We start from the raw sequence: 18,673 nt of genomic DNA on the forward strand, positions 1-18,673 counted from the left end.
GAGGGAAGGAGAGTAAAAAAGAAATGAAGATTCCTACCAATTAACCCCAAAAATAACCTTATCTTCTAATTTAGACACAAAATATCTTTATTTCCTTCAGTCTCTCTCCCCACCCAAAACGATAGTTTGTCTGTCTTGTGCTGTTTTATTTAGAGAACACTGGGCTGTTCTCAAGGGAAGCCGATCTATAAATAAAAATATTATTGCACATAATAGATATTGAATGCTTACAAGATGTAAAATGTTAGACAAGACTATGATGGGAAATGAAAATCCTTGTGGACAATGCCTCTCTCTTAAGCTACTTCCTTACGACCTTACTATCACCTCCAAATTTCTGGAGAAGAGTTTAAATTACTTCCCCCGTGATCTCACTGCCATTCACTCCTTAGCCTACAACTATTTGATTTATACCTCCACCATCTGCTGATAATTCTCTTGTCAAATCCAATGGCTTCTTTTCAGCTAGCATCTTATTTGACGTTTGGACAGCGTATTGACCATTCACTTCTTGACTTACCCTCCTTCTTTTGTTTTTATAAGAGGTTCTTCCTTCTGATTTGGCTCTTTGGCTCCTTTCCCTTTACCCCGCTCTTAAATTCTTCTAGCCTTCATGCTTCCATGCTGTTTCTTCTCTCTAGGGAATTTCATATATGTCCGTAGCTTGATTCATAAAATACTGCATAAATGTTTATTTACAGCTGTCTTCTGAAAGGATGTTTCTAATGGATGTCCAACTAGAAATCATCATATTCCCCAGAAAATCTGCCCATTTTCCTATACTTTTAAGTGCTGATAACTGCATCGTTCTTCACCCAGTTACTCACGGTACATACCTTGCAGAAACCTCAAATATGTCTCTCTGCCAATCAGTCAGCAAATCCTATCGATTGTACATTGAGATGTTTGGAATTTTTCCCTTCCTCATCATTCCTACTGCTATTCCCTTGATCAGGCCTTTATAATTACCTACCTGAGCTATTATTGCAAGTCTCTTGATTGTTCTCCCCAACTTGACACTTTCCACACTCCAAACCATCTTCCACTCCCTTTTTTAAAAATCCCAAATGACTAGCCATTGTGTATAGCACCATGAATGATGAGTAATGTTCCCAAGTCTAACCCAAGTGTCAGTGTCCCCCATCCATTTAATGTTTATATCAAAATAGCTCAAATCTTCTAAGCCCCCATTTATATAACTGATGGTCATAAGGGGGTGTTCTTCCAGTGATTTCTTTGTTTTAATTTCACATTGCATTTGCAAATTCACATATGACTGTTATCTTTTTCCAAATGAGGTACACTTTCCATCTTTCTTTCCTTTCCAAAAGCAAAACTTTTACAAATGAGAGACTTGACTGGAAGTTTTCGGGAAACAGAGGAGAATTATATTTATTCATTAATTAAACAAATAGTTATTGAAGGTGTACTGTGTGTGCCAGTTTGAAAGTATTGTGTCCCCCAAATGCCATTATCTTTGATGTAGTCTTGAGGGGCAGACTTTTTGGTGCTGATTAGATTTGCTTGGAATGTGCCCCACCCAACTGTGGGTGATGATTCTGATGAGATATTCCCATGGAGGCATGGCCCCACCTTTTCAGGGTGGGCCTTGATCAGTGGAGCCATATAAATGAGCCGACTCAAAGAGAAGGAACTCAGTGCAGCTGTGAGTGACGTTTTGAAGAGGAGCACGCTTGCTAGAGAGGAACATCTTGGGAGAAAGCCATTTTGAAACCAGAATTTTGGAGCAGATGCCAGCCACATGCCTTCCCAGCTAACAGAGGTTTTCCAGATGCCATTGGCCATCCTCCAGTGAAGGTACCCGATTACTGATGTGTTACCTTGGACACTTTATGGCCTTAAGACTGTAACTGTGTAGCCAAATAACCCCCCTTTTTATAAAAGCCAATCCATCTCTGGTGTTTTGCATTCCGCAGCATTAGCAAACTAGAACACTGTGTGCCAGTCCCTGTTCTAGGAACTGGGGATATGCGAGTGAGCAAGAGGCAAAATCCCTGACCTCGTGAAGCTTATATAAGGATAAACTCTAACATAGTGGAATTTAGGAGAAAAACAAAGCAAGTAAAGGGGTCCCTGGGGGTGAGAATGAGGGTTTAATTGTACATTAGATGGTGAGAATAGGCCTTTTTGTTTTGAAGAGAAATTGTTGTAGGTTTACAGAAAAATCGTACATAAAATACAGAGTTCTCATGTAACCCCCTATTATTAACACCTTGCATTAGTGTGGTGTACTTGTTACAATTCATGAAAGAACATTTTTAAATTGTACTATTAACTGTAGTCCATCACTAACAATAGAGTTCATTGTTCGTGTCATACAATCCTATGGTTTTTTTAAAATTGTATTCTAGTAATATATATACAACCTAAAATTTCCCCCTTTCAACCACATTCAAATATAAAATTCAGTGCTGTTAATTATGTTCATAATGTTGTGCTACCGTCACCACCATCCATTTCCAAAACCTCACTATCAACCCAAATAGAAACTCTGTACAATTTAAGCATTAAATCTTTCTTCCCCATCCGCACTCCATCCCCTGGTAACCTATATTCTAAATTCTGACTCTATGAATTTGCCTGTTCTAATTATTTTATATCAGTGAGGTCAAAGAATATTTGTCCTCTTGTGTCTGGCTTATTTCACTCAACCTGATGTCTTCAGGGTTCATCCATATTGTCACATGTATCAGAACTTCACTCCTTTTTATGGCTGAATAATATTCCATTGCATATATATACACCACATTTTGTTTATCTATTCATTGACTGATGAACACGTTGGTTGCTGCCATCTTTGGGCAATTGTGAATAGCACTGCTATGAACGTTGGTGTGCAAATAACTGTTCAAGTGCAAATAACTGTTCAAGTCTCTGCTTTCAGATCTTTTGGGTATATACCTAGAAGTTGTATTGCCAGGTGCTATGTTAACTCTATACTTAACTTTCTGAAGAACTGCAAATTCCACGGCATTTGCACCATTTTACATTCCCACCAACAATGAATGGGTGTTCCTATTTCTCTGCATCCTCTTCAACACTTAATAGTTTTCTATTTCTTTAATTCTGGTAGGTGTGAAATGGGATCACGTTGTGGTTTTGATTTGTATTTCCCTAATAGCTAGTGATATGGAATATTTTTTCATGTGCTTTTTGGCCATTTGTGTATCTTCTTTGGTGAGATGTCTGTTCAAATATTTTTCCCATTTTAAAATTGGGTTCTTAGTCTTATTATTGTCAAATTGTAGCTTTTTAAAAAATATGTTCTGGATATTAAACCATTTTTGGATATGTGGTCCCCAAATATTTTCTCCTATTGAGTAGGTTATCTTTTTACTTTCTTGTTAAAGTCCTTTGATGCACAAAAATTTGTAATTTTGATGAAGTCCCATTTATGTTCTTTTTTTCCTTTTGTTGCCTGTGCTTTGGATGTAAAGTCTAAGAAACCATTGCCTAACATAAGGTCCTGAAATGCATCCCTATGTTTTCTTCCAGGAATTTGATAGGACTATACTCCATTTGTCTCTCATAACATCCTTGCATTTAAAGTCTATTTTATCTGAGATTAATATTGCTACTCCTGCTTTGTTTTGGCTGTAGCTTGAATGAAATATTTTTTTCTATCATTTCACTTTCAATTTCTTTATGTCCCTGCGTCTAAGATGAGTCTCTTGTATACAACATATTGATGGTTCATTTTTTTTTTACCCATTCTGCAAATCTTTATCTTTTAATTGGGGAGTTTAATCCATTTACATTCAACATTATAACTGTGAAGGCATTTCTTCAATCAGCCATTTTATCCTTTGGTTTATGTTTGTAATATATATTTTTTCCCTCTCTCTATTAATATCCTTTAATGTACCCATACTGAATCTCTTTAGTACTGAACCTTTCTCCATGTCTCTCTCTCCTTTCTTTGTTTCTCTGTTGGTATGGCTCCCTTTACTATCTCCAGTAGGGCAGGTTTCTTGTTAGCAAATTCTCTCAGCATTTGTTTGTCTGTGAAAAATTTAAACCCTTCCCTCAAATTTGAAGGAGAGCTTTGCTGGATAAAGAATTCTTGGTTGGAAATTTTTCTCCCTCAGAATTTTAAACATGTCATTCCACTGCCTTCTCACCTCCATGGTGGCTGCTGAGTAGTCACTAAGTCTTGTGCTGTTTCCTTTGTATGTGGTGAATTGCTTTTCTCTTGCTGCTTTCAGAACTTGCTCCTTCTCTTCAGTATTTGACAGTGTGATCAGAATATGTCTCAGAGTGGGTTTATTTGGATTTATTCTATTTGGAGTTCACTGGGCATTTATGATTTGTCTATTTATGATGTTTAGAAGATTTGGGAAGTTTTCCCCAACAGTTTCTTTGAATACTCTTCCTAGACCTTTACCCTTCTCTTCCCCTTCTGGAACACCAATGAATCTTATATTTGGATGTTTTACATTATCTCTCATATCCCTGAGGTCCGTTTTGATTTTTTTAAATTTTTTTCCCCATTCTTTCTTTTGTTCTTTCATTTTCCGTTCTGTCATCTTCCAGGTCACTGATTCATTGTTCAGCTTCCTATAGTCTTGTACTATGAGTATCCAGAATCTTTTTAATTTGGTCAACAGTCTCTTTAATTTCCATAAGATCGTCTATTTTTTTTATTTACTCTTGCAATTTCTTCTTTATTGCTCTTCTAGGGTCTTCTTGATGTCAGTTATATCCTGTGCCATGGTCTTGTTGTTCATCTTTAGTTTTTTGATTAATTGCTTCAAGTACTGTGTCTCCTCTGATCTTTTGATTTGGGTGCTTGGGCTTGGGTTATCCATATTGTCTGTTTTTTTCATATGCTTTAAAATTTTCTGTTGTTTTTGGCCTCTTGGCATTTGCTTAACTTGATAGGGTTCTTTTAGGATTTGTAGACCAATTAAAACACTTATCTCTAATTTGTCAGATCTACAGCTTCTTGGAGTACACTTTCTCTAACTAACCAGCAGGTGGCATCCATGAGCCACCTATTCCCCTCAAGCCAGTTCCCCCACTCTTTGTCTTTGTGGTGAGTGGGGGTGTGAGTCTTGTGGGGTCCAACTGGTATACCAAGCTTGTGTGTGTAGTTGGTGTTGCCCGCCCTGTATATGGGGCGTGTGGCTGGGCGGTCAGGGAGTGGGGGCAGCTCTAACAATCAAATTTCCCTGGTGTTCCTGGAGATTTAAAGCTGCTGCAATAGTCTAATCCTTCAGTTCAGTCCTACCACAGTTTGTCTCTGCCACTGACCCACAAGTCCTTGGTATTGGTGTATGGCCCCTGAGACTTGCGAGTGGGACCCTCTTCAAGGCCGTACACCCCCAGGTCCTCTGTTGAAGGATGACTCTGCTCTGTCACAGGTGAGCGCCATCCCCTCAGGGCAGTTCTGGGCTGCAGGGCTGTGTAGGGAGGCTCCCTATGTTCTGTTTGGAGTTAATTGTTATATATGTTGTGAAGTCAGGGTCTACCTTTATTCTTTTGCAAATGGACATGCAGTTTTCCCAGCATCCTTTCTTGAGGAGAGTGTTCTTTCCCCAGTGAGTGGATTTGGCACCCTTGTCAAAAATCAATTGACCATAAATAGGAGGAATGATTTCTGAACTCTCAATTTGATTCCATTGATTTATATGTCTGTGCCAGTACCATGCTGTTTTGATTACTATGGCTTTGTAATAAGTTTTAAGATCAAGAAGTGTGATTCCTCAAACTTTGTTATTCTTTTTCAAGATGGCTTTAGTTATTCGGGGCCCCTTACTCTTCTATATAAAGTTGATGATTGGCTTTTCCATTTCTGCAAAGAGGGCTGTGGGAATTTTGATGGGAATTGTGTTGAATCTGTAAATTCATCTTAACAATATTAGTCTTCCACCATGAACATGAAATGTCTTTCCATTTATTTAAGTCTTCTTTGATTTCTTTTAGTAATGTTTGTAGTTTTATATGTACAAGTCCTTTACATCCTTGATTGGATTTATTCCTAAATATTTGATGGTTTTACTATCACAAATGGATTTTTTCCTTGATTTCTTCTTCAGATTGCTCATTACTAGTATATAGAAATACTACTAATTTTTGTGTGTTGATCTTGGACCCCACCACTTTGCTGACTTCATTTATTAGTTCCAGTAGCTTTGTTGTGATTTCTAGGATTTTCTGTGTATATGATGATGTCATCTGCAAAAAGGGAAAGTTTTACTTCTGCCTTTACAATTTGGATGGCTTTTATTTCTTTTTCTTACCTAATTTCTCTGGCAAGAACTTCCAGGACAATGTTGAATAACAGTGGTGATGGTGGGCATCCTTATCTTGTTCCTGATCTCAGAGGGAAGCTGTTAGTCTTTCACCATTAAGTATGATGTTAGCTGTGGGTATTTCATAGATGCCCTTTATCATGTTGAGTAAGTTTCCTTTTATTCCTAGTTTTGTGTTTTTATCAAAGAAGGGGTGCTGGATTTTGTCAAATGCTTTTTCTGCATCAATTGAGATGATCATGTGGTTTCTTTTTTCCTTTGTCTGTTAACGTGGTATATTACATTAATTGATTTCCTTATGTTGAACCACTCTTACATAACTGGGATGAATCCCACTTGATCATGATGAATAATTCTTTTGATGTGCTGTTGGATTTTGTTTGCTAGTACTTTACAGAGAAATTTTGCATCTATTAATAAGGGACATTGGCCTGTAATTTTCTTTACTTGTGTTATCTTTTTCTGACTTTGGTATGAGAGTGATGTTGGCTTCATAGAATGAGTAGTGAGTGTTCCCTCCTCTTCAATTTTTGGGAAGACTTTGAGCAAGACAGGTGTCAATTCTTCTTGGAATGTTTGGTATAATTCATTTGTGAAGATATTTGGTCCTAGGCTTTTCTTTTTTGGTGGTTTTTGATTACTGATTCAATCTCTTTACTAATTATTGTAATTAACTAGTATTGTTGACATCTTCTATTTCTTCTTGAGTCAGTGTGGGTGGTTTGTGTGTTTCTAGGAATTTGTCCATTTCAACTAGGTTATCCAATTAGTTGGCATACAGTTGTTCATAGTAACCTCTTATAGTCCTGTTTGTTTCTGTGGGGTGGGTAGTAATAGGACAAGCCTTTTTGAGATTCTCTTTGAGCCAAAATTTTTAAAAAAGGCTTGGAAGAGGGGAGGGAGTAGGCTTTGTGGCTATCTCAGGGAATAGTACTTTTAGTGGAATGAACACTAAATACAAAGATCCAGAGGTAGGAACTTGGCAGGTATGTTTGAGAAATAGTAAGAAGGTCAATGACTGAAGGATTAAAAAAGAGGGAGGGTAGCAGGAGATAAGGTCAGAGAGAAAATGGAGTTAGGTTGCTGTTCCGGTTTGCTAAAACTGCAGTAATGCAGTATACCAGAAATGGATTGGCTTTTACAATGAGGGGTTATTAGTTCACAAACTTACATGAAAATGTCCCAATTAAGGCATCAAGAGGTAGATACCTTCTCTGAGGAAAGGCCGATGGCCTCTGGGGTTCCTCTGTCACATGGGAAGGCACATGACCGGAGTCTGCTGCCCCTCTCCCAGGTTTAGCTTCTGTTTTCTGTGGCTTTCTCCAAAATGTCTCTGGGCTTCTGTCTTAGCTTGTCTCGGCTCCTGCGGGTCATTCTTGCTTCTCCTGGGGGCAGACTCTGCATTGCGTATCTGAGCTTCTTTCAAAATGTCTCTGCCTTTTACCCTCTTATAGAGGACTCCAGCAAGGGGACCAAGACCCACCTTTAATAGACAGGGTCACATCTCCATAGAAACAACCTTATCAAAAGGTCCCACCCACCGTAGGTCTGCCCCCAGAAGATTGGATTAAAAGAACATAATCTTTTCTAGGGTACATCAGCACAGTTGCATAGGGCTTTTGTAGGCCATTGTAAAAAGACTTTGGCCTTTGCTCCAAGTAAATAGGGCTATTGGAGGATGTATCAGGCAGGATTAAGGATGGCTTGATATAATTTCTATTTTAAAAGGGTCATTCTGTTTGCTATGTTGGAAATAGAATGTGGGAAGAGAGTATATGGAAAGAAATGGGGGAAGGGAGGATTAGTTAGTAGGTTTTTGCAGCTACCTGGTGAGAGATGAAGGAGGCTTGGACTCGGGTATTTGCTATAAAAGTGGTGGGAAATGCTTGGGTTCTGGATATGTTTTGAAGGTGGAGTCAATGGACTTCTAAATAAGAAGGAAAGATAGGAATAAAGGGTGACTCCACAATTTTTTGGCTTAACTAACTGCAAGTATAAAGATGACATTTACTAAAGTGGGGATGAAAAGAGATGAAGAGGTCGGTACGGGAGGATTAAGAATATGGTTTTTGGCATGTTTAATTTGAGAGGCCTAATTGATATCCAAATGGTGATGTGATAGATATATTAAAACTAGAGTTCAGGGGAGAGGTCCAGTTTGGAGATACAAATTTGGGAATCATAAGGATAAGAAAATGGCATTTAAGCCCAAGGATCTGAGGGATCGCATGGTCCCCAGGACACTTCACAACCTGCTGCTTTCCTTTGTACCTCTCTAACTCTTTCTTCTCAATCTCATATGCTGGAATCCCCTCTTTCACCCCTCCTACCACCGTTGAAGCTCCCCAAGCTTCTTTGGATTCTCTTTATATACTTTAAACCACAACATAGCAGAGTCCACAACTTAAAGAGTATCAGGCATTGCCATCCATGAATTTGCTGGCCATCTTCCATGCCCTTTTCCACTGCCTCTGCCTACCTGCCTACTTCCCATCACTTTCTCCAGAACATACCCTATCCTGCTGGATATCTTCTCTTTGTCCTTGGGCTTTGTCACTTCTTCTCCTTGGGCTACTCTAAAACTCAGACTTCCCTTGCTTTATGGAGAAGAGCAGTTCCGCTCTTTATTCTTTACTGGATTCCTTCAGGCCTCATTACCATGCACTACTAAACAAAGGGTTTTTCAATCTGGGTCCCCTCTTTTGAGCGTTGATGAATTGGTAGAAGCTTTGAAAATTCAGTTTTTCTGATCTACAACTTCAGTAAGTGGGAGGAAATAGTATGGAAATGTATTCCTATTGATCTGAATTATACAAACTGGAAACTGGTAAATGTTTTTGTTTTAAATGATGCTTTCCATGCCCTTGGGAAGTCAGGAGGCCACTGTGACAACAACTAAGTTTAGGCAACTAAGAGGGCAGCTGTGATCCAGTTGTCAGGAAGCTGTTGCCTACAGTGCAGCAACTTCCTCTTAACTCCCAAGAACCCAGAGACAGGACACTGGAACACTGTTGTAGAAAAAAATCCTGTCTCCATGACCTTGCTTGCCTGATGAGATACAGCCAACAGTAGCAGCAGGATGATGGTCTCCTCATCTCTTTTGTCCTTCAGATATCCTAGTAGTGCATGTAATTAGATCTAGAAAGCTGGCTGCCAGGGATTGTAGAAATGAAGGTTTTCGCTTTCCAGTCTCTGCTGAGTCCAGTTTACATAGCCAAAATATTTATCTTCTTTTTTAAAGTAACCTTGTCTACCCTTTCTGCCTTTATCGTTTACCACTCTCCTAAGGAACCATATGCTTTAGCACTGTGAGACCGCACTTTATCTCCATCTGCCTCCATCCACACCTCCCTCCCACCTGCAATTTAATACCCATAGCCTTTGCTTGCTATTTCCTCTTCTCTTCCTTCCTGTTGTATCCACCCTGAATAAACAGGAGGGAGCCCTATACAAAATGTGGTTCTGATGACGCCACATATAGCCCAAAAATGTATGAAAGGTTTGTTACTTACATGATGGAGGCTGCCTAGGGAGAGCAGGGCAGGCCTCTCAAGCAGGTTCAGAATAGCTTGAGAGAGCCAAGAAAGGAGAATGGCTTGGGTTTTTTATTGTGGTTATGGTTGGAACCAGAGTGAGGTTTCCTGTGCATGAGTAATAAGGGATTGCATAATTTACATCTCCCACTGGTGCCAAAGGAGGGAGCCACCTGGGCTTTTGTACTAGCTTGCCCAGATGTGGGGCACAAGGGAAAGAGTGAGGGGTGAGGCTTAAAAGCTGTCATCACTCAAATATCACAAAATGAAGCCAGAATCCTTACTATACTTCCCTTTTCCACCTGGCTTACCCTTTAAGTCTTAGGTAACATGTCACCTTCCCTGAATTCTTCCCTAAGCACACTCAATTGTTCTCTCTTCTGGGCTCCTATAACATTTTGTACAAATCATCATTGCTATAGTATATATAATTTCCATTATAGTTGTATTTCTATCAGTTGTTACCTTTCAAGGGAAGGTACTATGTCTTATTCTCTGTGCTCAGTAGCTAATCCAGTGCCTGGCTCAGAATAGATATTCCATAAATGGATTTTGACTGAGTGAATAATGAAGATGAGATGGCATAGTCCCTATCTTCTGAACTTTGGTAAGTGACAGAAATATACTTAAAACATAAGGGAGACAACCTTCAGTTAGAAAGCCTTCATTGCAGCTCAAGGCCTCTGTTATCTACCTAGTCCTCTATAAAATTTAGAGGAAACCAATTTAATAGCAGTTCCCCTAGATTTCGTTGAGAAAGAATTTCTCTATGCTAAGAAAGAGATTCTAGGAATCAATCATTTTGCCTGGTTTCCTGTAAGTGCCACCTTACTTAGGAATAGAGATGTATAAGAAGAATCTACCCTCTCAACCTACCTCCATCCCAGCAATTTGAGAGGAAATACAGAGTTTGACAAAGCTACATCTCCAAAATTCAAACCTCTTGGGCAAGGAAAAACAAATCTCATTGGTTATTAATATACTGAGAATTTGTTTTCTGTGCAAACCCAACATCTATTAAGATGGAAAATGGGTGGTGTCGGTGGGGGTGGTAGAGGTAGGGGTAAAGAATGAAGGCTAGATGGCACAGAATTCATGGAACTGAAGTCACAAGAGCCAAGGAAACCAGGGTTTCTAGACCTGTACTTCACATGAAAGTTGGAAGAAAAATCCTAACATTCTTTCCTTCTTACATTGGCTGAGATAATTTTCTGGCGGTTCTTATGCTCATGTATAGTTCAATAATGTGGATCCTCTGAAATGAAAAGAACAATAAACCAGTATACCTTATATATTAGATTATTTTAAGTTATATTTAAGTTATAGATAGTTGTCTAAATAATTTGTTGGCCACTGTAATTTTGGATTTATCCCTAAGTTAAAGCTGCTAGTATTCAATTATTTTTTCCCTGTATAGATATACATTCATATGTGAGATGTAAAATGTTCTGCTTCCCATGGCTTCAATTATTATGTTTTGCTGATATTTATTTTGCTGGGTTTTTTTCCTATGGTAAATGAACTTACTTCAGTCAAGATAGCATATTTCAGAGCAAACAGCAAAAAAGTATCAGGCTCCTCTCCTAAACTGTACTCACTAAGGAAGGGAATTTTGGAGTCCTTATTTTTCATCTGTCAAATGGAAAAATTTCCTCATTTATGCACATTTCACCAAGGACTTAATGATCTGAAGTTTTTAGTGCTCAACTATCATAATAAAAGGGTTCCCAGTAGAGGTCTATTCAAAGTGCTGCAAGAATAGACCAGGATTACTAAAGTATTTTCATATGCAATTGATATTTTGACCTTCAGCTTTGGGTAATAAAATAAAGGCTAAAAACTTAATGTGTGCTTTTAAGAAATGCTTGAATAATCCTTCACATGGCTAATCAAAGGAGAACTTCACTTGTCTAGGCTTATTGAAGAATAAAGACACTTCTTTTAATTAATATGTATTTTTACTCTCTCCACAAAACAATGTTGTAGTGAGTGAATTATTCTTAGGCACTATTTCTTGTTTGTTTTGTTTTGTTTTTGGCTTTTAACAATGGGGATTTATTAAATTACAAGTTTACAATTCTAAGGCCATGAAAATGTCCAAATTAAGGCATCAACAAGAGGATAACTTCTCTGAAGAAAGGCTGCTGGCATCTGGGGTTCCTCTGTCAGATAGTAGGGCACATGGTCAGCATCTGCTGGTCCTTTTCTCCTGGGGTTCATTGCTTTCAGCTTCTGATTCCAGTGGCTTTCTCTCTGAGCATCTGTGTGTTCTCTCCTAGCATCTTTGGGGCATTTTTCTCTCTAAGCCCTCTCCAAATGCCTCTGCCTTTCATTCTCTCATAAAAATAACCCCCCTTGAATGGACACTTGAATGGACTGGGTCACATCTCAGATGAAACAACCTAATCAAAAGGTTCCAGCCACAATAGGTCTGCACCCATAGGGATGAATTAAAAGAACATTAGCTGTTTTGTTTTTTTTAAACTTATCTTTACATTTTTGAACTTTTTATCTTGAAATATTTTCAGACTAATGAAAAAGTTGAAAAAAAATAGTACCCAAAATTCCCATGTACTCTTCACCCAGCTTCTACAAATATTAACATCTTATATAACTACCATGCAATGATCAAACCAGGAAATTAACATCAACACAGTACCATCAATCTATAGAATTTATTCAAACTTTGCTAATTGTCCTATTAATGTTCTTTTTCTGCCCATGATACATATAATCTATGATTACAACTTGCACTGTTTTCATGTTTCTTTAATCTCCTTGAATCTGGTACAGTTCCTCAGTTTTTCTGTGTCTTTCATGACTTTGATTCTTTGAAGAATACTAGCTTGCTATTTTGTAGAAAGTTGCTTAATTTGGGGTTGTCTGCTGTTTCTCACAATCAATTTAGTCTGTGCATTTTTGGCAAGCATATCACAGAGATGAGATTTTGCCCTCCTAACTGCATCTGTGGTATCTGCCAGGTTTCACCGCCATAAAATTACTATGTTTCCTTTGAAATTATTAAGTATCTTGTGGAGGAATACTTTGGAACTATGTAAATATTCTGTTTTTCATCATACTTTTGCCCACTAATTTTAGCATTCATTAATGATCCCTGCCTGATAAAATTATTAGTGTGGTGTTTGCCAAATGGTGGATTTCTATTTCCATCATTTCTTATACATTTATTAATTGCAATACTACTGTAGGAAGAGTTTATTTATTTTTATTTTTCTAAACAAACATATTCCCTTCCCCCTTTTATTTATAAATAAAGTTTATTTATTTATTCAATCATTTATTTAAATTAGTATCAACTCAGGGAATTTAAAAAATTCTGTGTGTTACAATTCATTACTATCATTACTCATTTGTTTAGCTGCATTTTTGAGTTCTTTAGCCTTAAGGACATTTATTGTCTTCAAGGCAATTTGGCACAGAGTAAGTAGTATTCCCATGCGATTTAGTGAAGTGTGCTAATTATTGATGCTATCCTGACATCAACATATTAGTTTGGCTTGACCCTCTAGGGACTGTCACTCAGGAATGGTTTCAGAATGAGAGTCAACATGGTGATTTCAGGATACTGCCTTCTCCACCCCATTTCACAAGAACTCTTTTGTGATGCCTGTGCAATGGAGTTTTTGTTGTTTCTGCTTTTTTGGGTCTAAATAGGAGCTTCTGTGGTTTTGTGGAGAGAACTGAGAATGTCTCTCCACTATGAATCTCTTTGCATCTCTGCTTTATACTGGGGCTGAACACTTTTCCAAGAAAAAGACTTATACAACATATCTGATGGACTGGAGTGATCCTCATGGAGGCCAGAGTTTTGGAAGGAACAATATGGGACTCAAGAGCAATGGGAGTACCTTTTAAGGGAAGAAAGAACCTGGCATAGCAAGTCAGACCTAGAAAGACAGACCCAGAAGCACAAACTTCAGAGGGAATGGAATTTTTAGATGGCTTATCTCAACACAGACCTCTGACAGTAGCTAACTCTTGGCAAAAGTTGCTTAGTAATTAATTAAAAGTGCTGCGAAACTAAATGCGCTAATATTTTGGGGCCAAACAGCCTTGTTGTGGGATGCTGTACTAATATCCACAAGGAGTTTCCTCATGGTCACTTTGAAAGATTGAATTTTTGGACCTGTAGTGTCAAGGACATTTCAATTCCATCTCCACCATCACAGCTGCATGGCTATAGCTCGGTGACTCTGGATGTACATTAGGTATTGCTCCCACTCCACCAGTACCCGGGACACAATCATAGGCTCAGGAACAGTTTCAGTTCTGAGCAATCCTGCTGCAGAACTATCAGCAGATGAAGCTTTGAAAGCCTAGTCCAGCTTACCAGAATGGCAAATAATGACATAACTGTCACATGTAAGATCCCTGAGAATTCTAGCAAATTTCTGTAAATGAGGATACTGTTAAAAACTGGACCAATTAAATACAGTGGAGCAAGTAAAAGTGAGTATTATTGAGAATTATTAATTTTTAAATTAACAAATGTTAATATCTCTGGAGTTTCATTTGTACCTGTTGTCTTGAGATAGTGAGATATCAGGTGTTTAAAGGTAAAACAATAATTCATCTTAGCCTACTTGTTCTCCAGAACACACACTTTAGCTATTTTCTACTTATAAAACAACCAGATCCTCATGTAACATTTTCTTCCTGTTGCAAATGAATAATAATGCCTCTTCCTTATTCAGGAATTTTTCTTCCACACAGTTCTAACTGTGCTAGTAGACTGTATTCAAGATCCAGATGATAAACTTTAAAAAATTTATAAGGAACCCAGAGGCAGTTGTGGCTATTATGCAGCTGAGTGCCCATCTACCAGAAAAATCTGGTAGATCTGTGAGGGGAAGCTTGGGTCGTCATGCCTGAAAACCTTAGGGTCCTTAGTCCAAGTCTTCTGGAAGCTTGGGAAATTCAAGATGCAAAGTTAAGAAGCTAAAGGAACAAGGGTCCAAAGGAACATGGTATTCACCATTCTGTGGGCAAGCCGAGATCTTCTTTCTGCCCTTCCATATCCCCTCTCCACCCTTCTCCACCTGCTTTCTCATTTGGAGGCTTACCTGTTGGGAACTGCATCAGTGAACTCCCTCACCCTCTGGTTTCTGGTTAGGTTCAGCCAATGGAGAGCCCTGGCAGGAGATTGGAGAGGGGGAGGAGAGGTCTGGTTATTCAGTCCACTTCCTTGCCCCTGCTGGGCCACAGTGGTCTCCTGAGTCCCTGGCTGAAGGTCACAACTCTTGCTAGGTGGCCCTCTCCACTCAGCTCCCTCTGTTAGGACCTGGAAATATTTCCATCTCCTGGCCCATTCAGACTCCAGCTGCTGTTAGTTTGGGGTTTCTCATCTTCAAACCTCTGTGTGTTCCAGCAGTAAACCCTCTTCCTGTTTTCTGCAGGGAAGAGGGATGACAAAGGAGGGGAAGTGGCAGATGTGGGGAGGGACACAGGCAAAGAGCTTTCTAGTAAGATGATCATGAGAAGCTGGTTGGGGTGTGCAGACACATTTAGTTTCTCAGATTTAGAGAGATTCCTAGCCAAACCCTTTGACAATGTGAGGTCCAAGGACTGCCTGTCTCATGAGGCAATGCTGGATGCCTGTGGGCAGGGCTGGCTTAATGAGGGAAACACTTTGGCATCAGTTCTCCCCTCTACCAGAGGTAAAGAATGAACAGGTAAATTGAGCAGACATTTTTGCTGCTTCCTACAGGGGGAATATTACAAATTAAAACTATACTGATACTATTTTCCCCCTAAGAGACTAGGAAAGATAAAAAGTTTTGATAAACTGTGCTGGGGAGAGTGAGGGGGTACCAGGTACTCACTCATATCACTGGTGAGTGTAAAGTGGTGCAATCTCTAAGGAATGCAATTTTGTAATGTCTGTTAAAATTAAAATTACCCAAGGCCTTTCGCCCAGAATTTCACTTCCAAGAATTTGTTCTGTAGGTATGCTTGTTGGTAGATATGCCCACACTTGTATGAATTTGTGTGTGTGTGTGTGTGTATATATATATTGTGCTGCATTTGTTTATAATACCAAAAAAATTGGCAATAGCCTGAAAAACTACCAGCAGGGGACTGGTTAAATAAACCACCATGGATACATACAATGGAATACCATACAGTTTTAAAAAGGAGCGATGACACTGTAGGTATTGCTGTGAAATAATCTCTAGACATTTGTTGTGTTAAAAAAAAAAAGCAAATGTAGTGTGGTACTATTTGCATAAAAAAAGAAAAAACTATACATTTTTTGCTTATTACAGAAGGGCAATTAATGACTGGAGGACATGGTTGCACAGAGGTTTTTCACTATATCCCCTTTTGAGCCATGTGACCATATTGCCTAATGCTTTTCTACTATAAAATTTAAATTTAAACAACAACAACAAAGCAAAGAGGAAGAGGAGCAGCAGCAACCTCTGCTGCTGAAGATGAGAGGATCCTTTCTGGCCTAGGAGAAAGCAGCAGTCACTCTCCACGGGTGCAGACCCAGAAGGGCCCAGGTGTGAAGGGCACATTCCTTCTGGCAGCCACAGCCGTGATAGCAGGGTTGGCAAGGCCTGGTCTAGACCCCAGGGGCGGAAGACAACACTTCCTGCAAGGCCAGCGCCATGGAAATGAGTAGGAATTGGGTGTGTTTCACCTGTATTTGGAATGAACAAACCTCCCCTGATTGATCATTTGGAAAAAAGCAGACACTGTAGGGGTGGTGAGGTCCAAAAGCCAGGGTGCACGGGAGTGGGAAACACTTCCTGGGAGCAGGCTTTTCAAAGCATGACTCTGTGCTCCCTTTCCACCCTTGGCTTAGGCAGAGTGAAGAAACAAGTGTGCAGGAAAGACACCTCAGCATAACCCAGATCATATTGGAAACATCCTCATTTCCCAAATGCTCTCAAGGAATTGGGCGTGGGGTGAAGAAATGGCTCCAAGCTTGATGGGAGAGGACGAGTAGGCAGTGATAGTTAATACTCCCTTTCCACCCAGGCACTTGTGTTACTAATTTTCCTTTTCTCAACCTGTTTTTATATTAGTATTTCTTTCCTTCGCTTGTTAAGTTCCCTTACCCAGCAAACTCATTGTTCACAGATGAGCAAAGAGCTGTTCTCTGCTTGTAACATTGGAAACAGGAGAGGGGGGCGGTATTTAGGAAATGACACACAAAAGTGTAAAGCCATGAACAAGAAATTCAGACAGAATTACAACAATCATCTGAGAATCTGATTGAGAACTAATACAAACCACACATACAAGAGTGTTTTCAATTATTTTCCTGTTGTTCGTTGCTGTGATTCCTGCTTTCAATTTTCCCAACTTGGCTGCAGAAAGTGTTTATATGGATGAAAAACATATTGGCTGGATTTCTTACAAGACTTTCAGTTTCTAGAAATCAAACAAAACCATTTTGTCATACCAGTGCCTCCAGGCATAATTCCTGACTCCTTTCTTCACTGTTAAAATGTATGTAATGTATGTGTATAGATTGACAGAGATATCACAGAATATTAACAGCTAGAGATCTTATAGGTCATGGGTCAGTGCCTTCATTTTACAGATTAGAAAATGGAGGCTTAGAGAAGTAAAATAACCCAGTTGGTATTCAAAGCTAGGCTTTCTAGCTCCAAGTTAAGGAGTCTTTTGCTTATGGAACTCTGCCAAAGGGCTTGTGAGGGCCAGCTCCTTTTAAGGAGGGGTTTTCCTGTGGAGTTAGTTAAGATACTGTGGTTTCTTCATGGTAGCAGATAAGTCCCTGAAAACTGAGTGATGCAGCAGTTGCTACATAGCAGATAAGTCCCTGAAAACTGAGTGATGCAGCAGTTGCTACATTATCTCATAAGCACATGAAACAAACAGACAAACTGGGTTGATATTCAACTATTCATCCTTTTCCTGAACACTACTCCATGCAGGATTGTGTTAGGTTCAGTGAGAAACAAAAGCTGGATAAAGTGTATGATGTGCAAAGTATGTACAATATGTTGAGAGAGAGAGGGAGGGAGAAGGAGGAGGAGGAGGAGGAGGAGGGAGCTTCAAAGATTATGCACCAAAATGTTAGCCATAGTCATTTTTTTTTTTTTAATACTAGGTTGCTTTTAATGTATTTGAAATAGGAAAACAAGCAGTCAACCACAGAAGGAAAGTTGAAACAACATTGAAAAGAAGATTAAATTTAAAATCAGAAAAGAAATAGGCTTAACTTTCTTTTCCATTGCTAACTTGCATTAACTTTTTTGAGTATGGGTTCTCTTACTTTTTTTTTTTTTTAATTCAGTTTTATTGAGATATATTCACATACCATACAATCATTCATGGTGTACAATCAGCTGTTCACAGTACCATCTTATAGTTGTGCCTTCATCACCCCAATCCAGTTTTGAACATTTTCTTTACACCAGAAAGAATAAAAATAAGAGTGAAAAACAAAAGTAAAAAAGATCATCCCCCCTATCCCACCCCAATCTTCATTTAGTCCCTGTCGCCATAGTCATTTTTAACTGGTGGAATTAAGGGCTCTTCTGTCTGCCCTTTTTGTTTCTGTTGTTAATCTTAAATTTCTATATTCTGCACAGTAAACATGTATTACTTTGGAATAAGAAAAAATATACTTTTGATTTTAAGAATTGCCTAAGATACTCTGTATTGGTTTGTTAGAGAGCCAGGTGGGCTGTGCTCAGGCATTCTCAAACTGGTGGCCCAACTGTTCTTGGTGGTCTCTGGTCTCCTCCAAAATTGTGGTTTACAGGAATCCTTGCTGGATGGGAGTATGTCCTTCAAGGGAATTGTTCCTATATTCACATGGCCCTATCTTATCCATCTACCACCTCTTGGCAACAGATGCTTTCA

General features: G+C 39.0%; 1 protein-coding gene across 1 annotated transcript in view; it reads right to left on the reverse strand.

Annotated features, from left to right (window-relative positions):
• Positions 1 to 15,094, reverse strand: part of SEC62 (SEC62 homolog, preprotein translocation factor) — a 52,613-nt gene extending 37,519 nt beyond the window's left edge. The window contains exon 1 of the mRNA XM_037841079.1: positions 14,893 to 15,094. The gene's annotated coding sequence lies outside the window, so the exon portion shown is untranslated. The remainder of the gene's footprint in view (positions 1 to 14,892) is intronic.
• Positions 15,095 to 18,673: the final 3,579 nt, after the last annotated feature.

This window comes from Choloepus didactylus, chromosome 1 (assembly GCF_015220235.1).
Source record: "Choloepus didactylus isolate mChoDid1 chromosome 1, mChoDid1.pri, whole genome shotgun sequence".
NCBI lineage: Eukaryota > Metazoa > Chordata > Mammalia > Pilosa > Megalonychidae > Choloepus > Choloepus didactylus.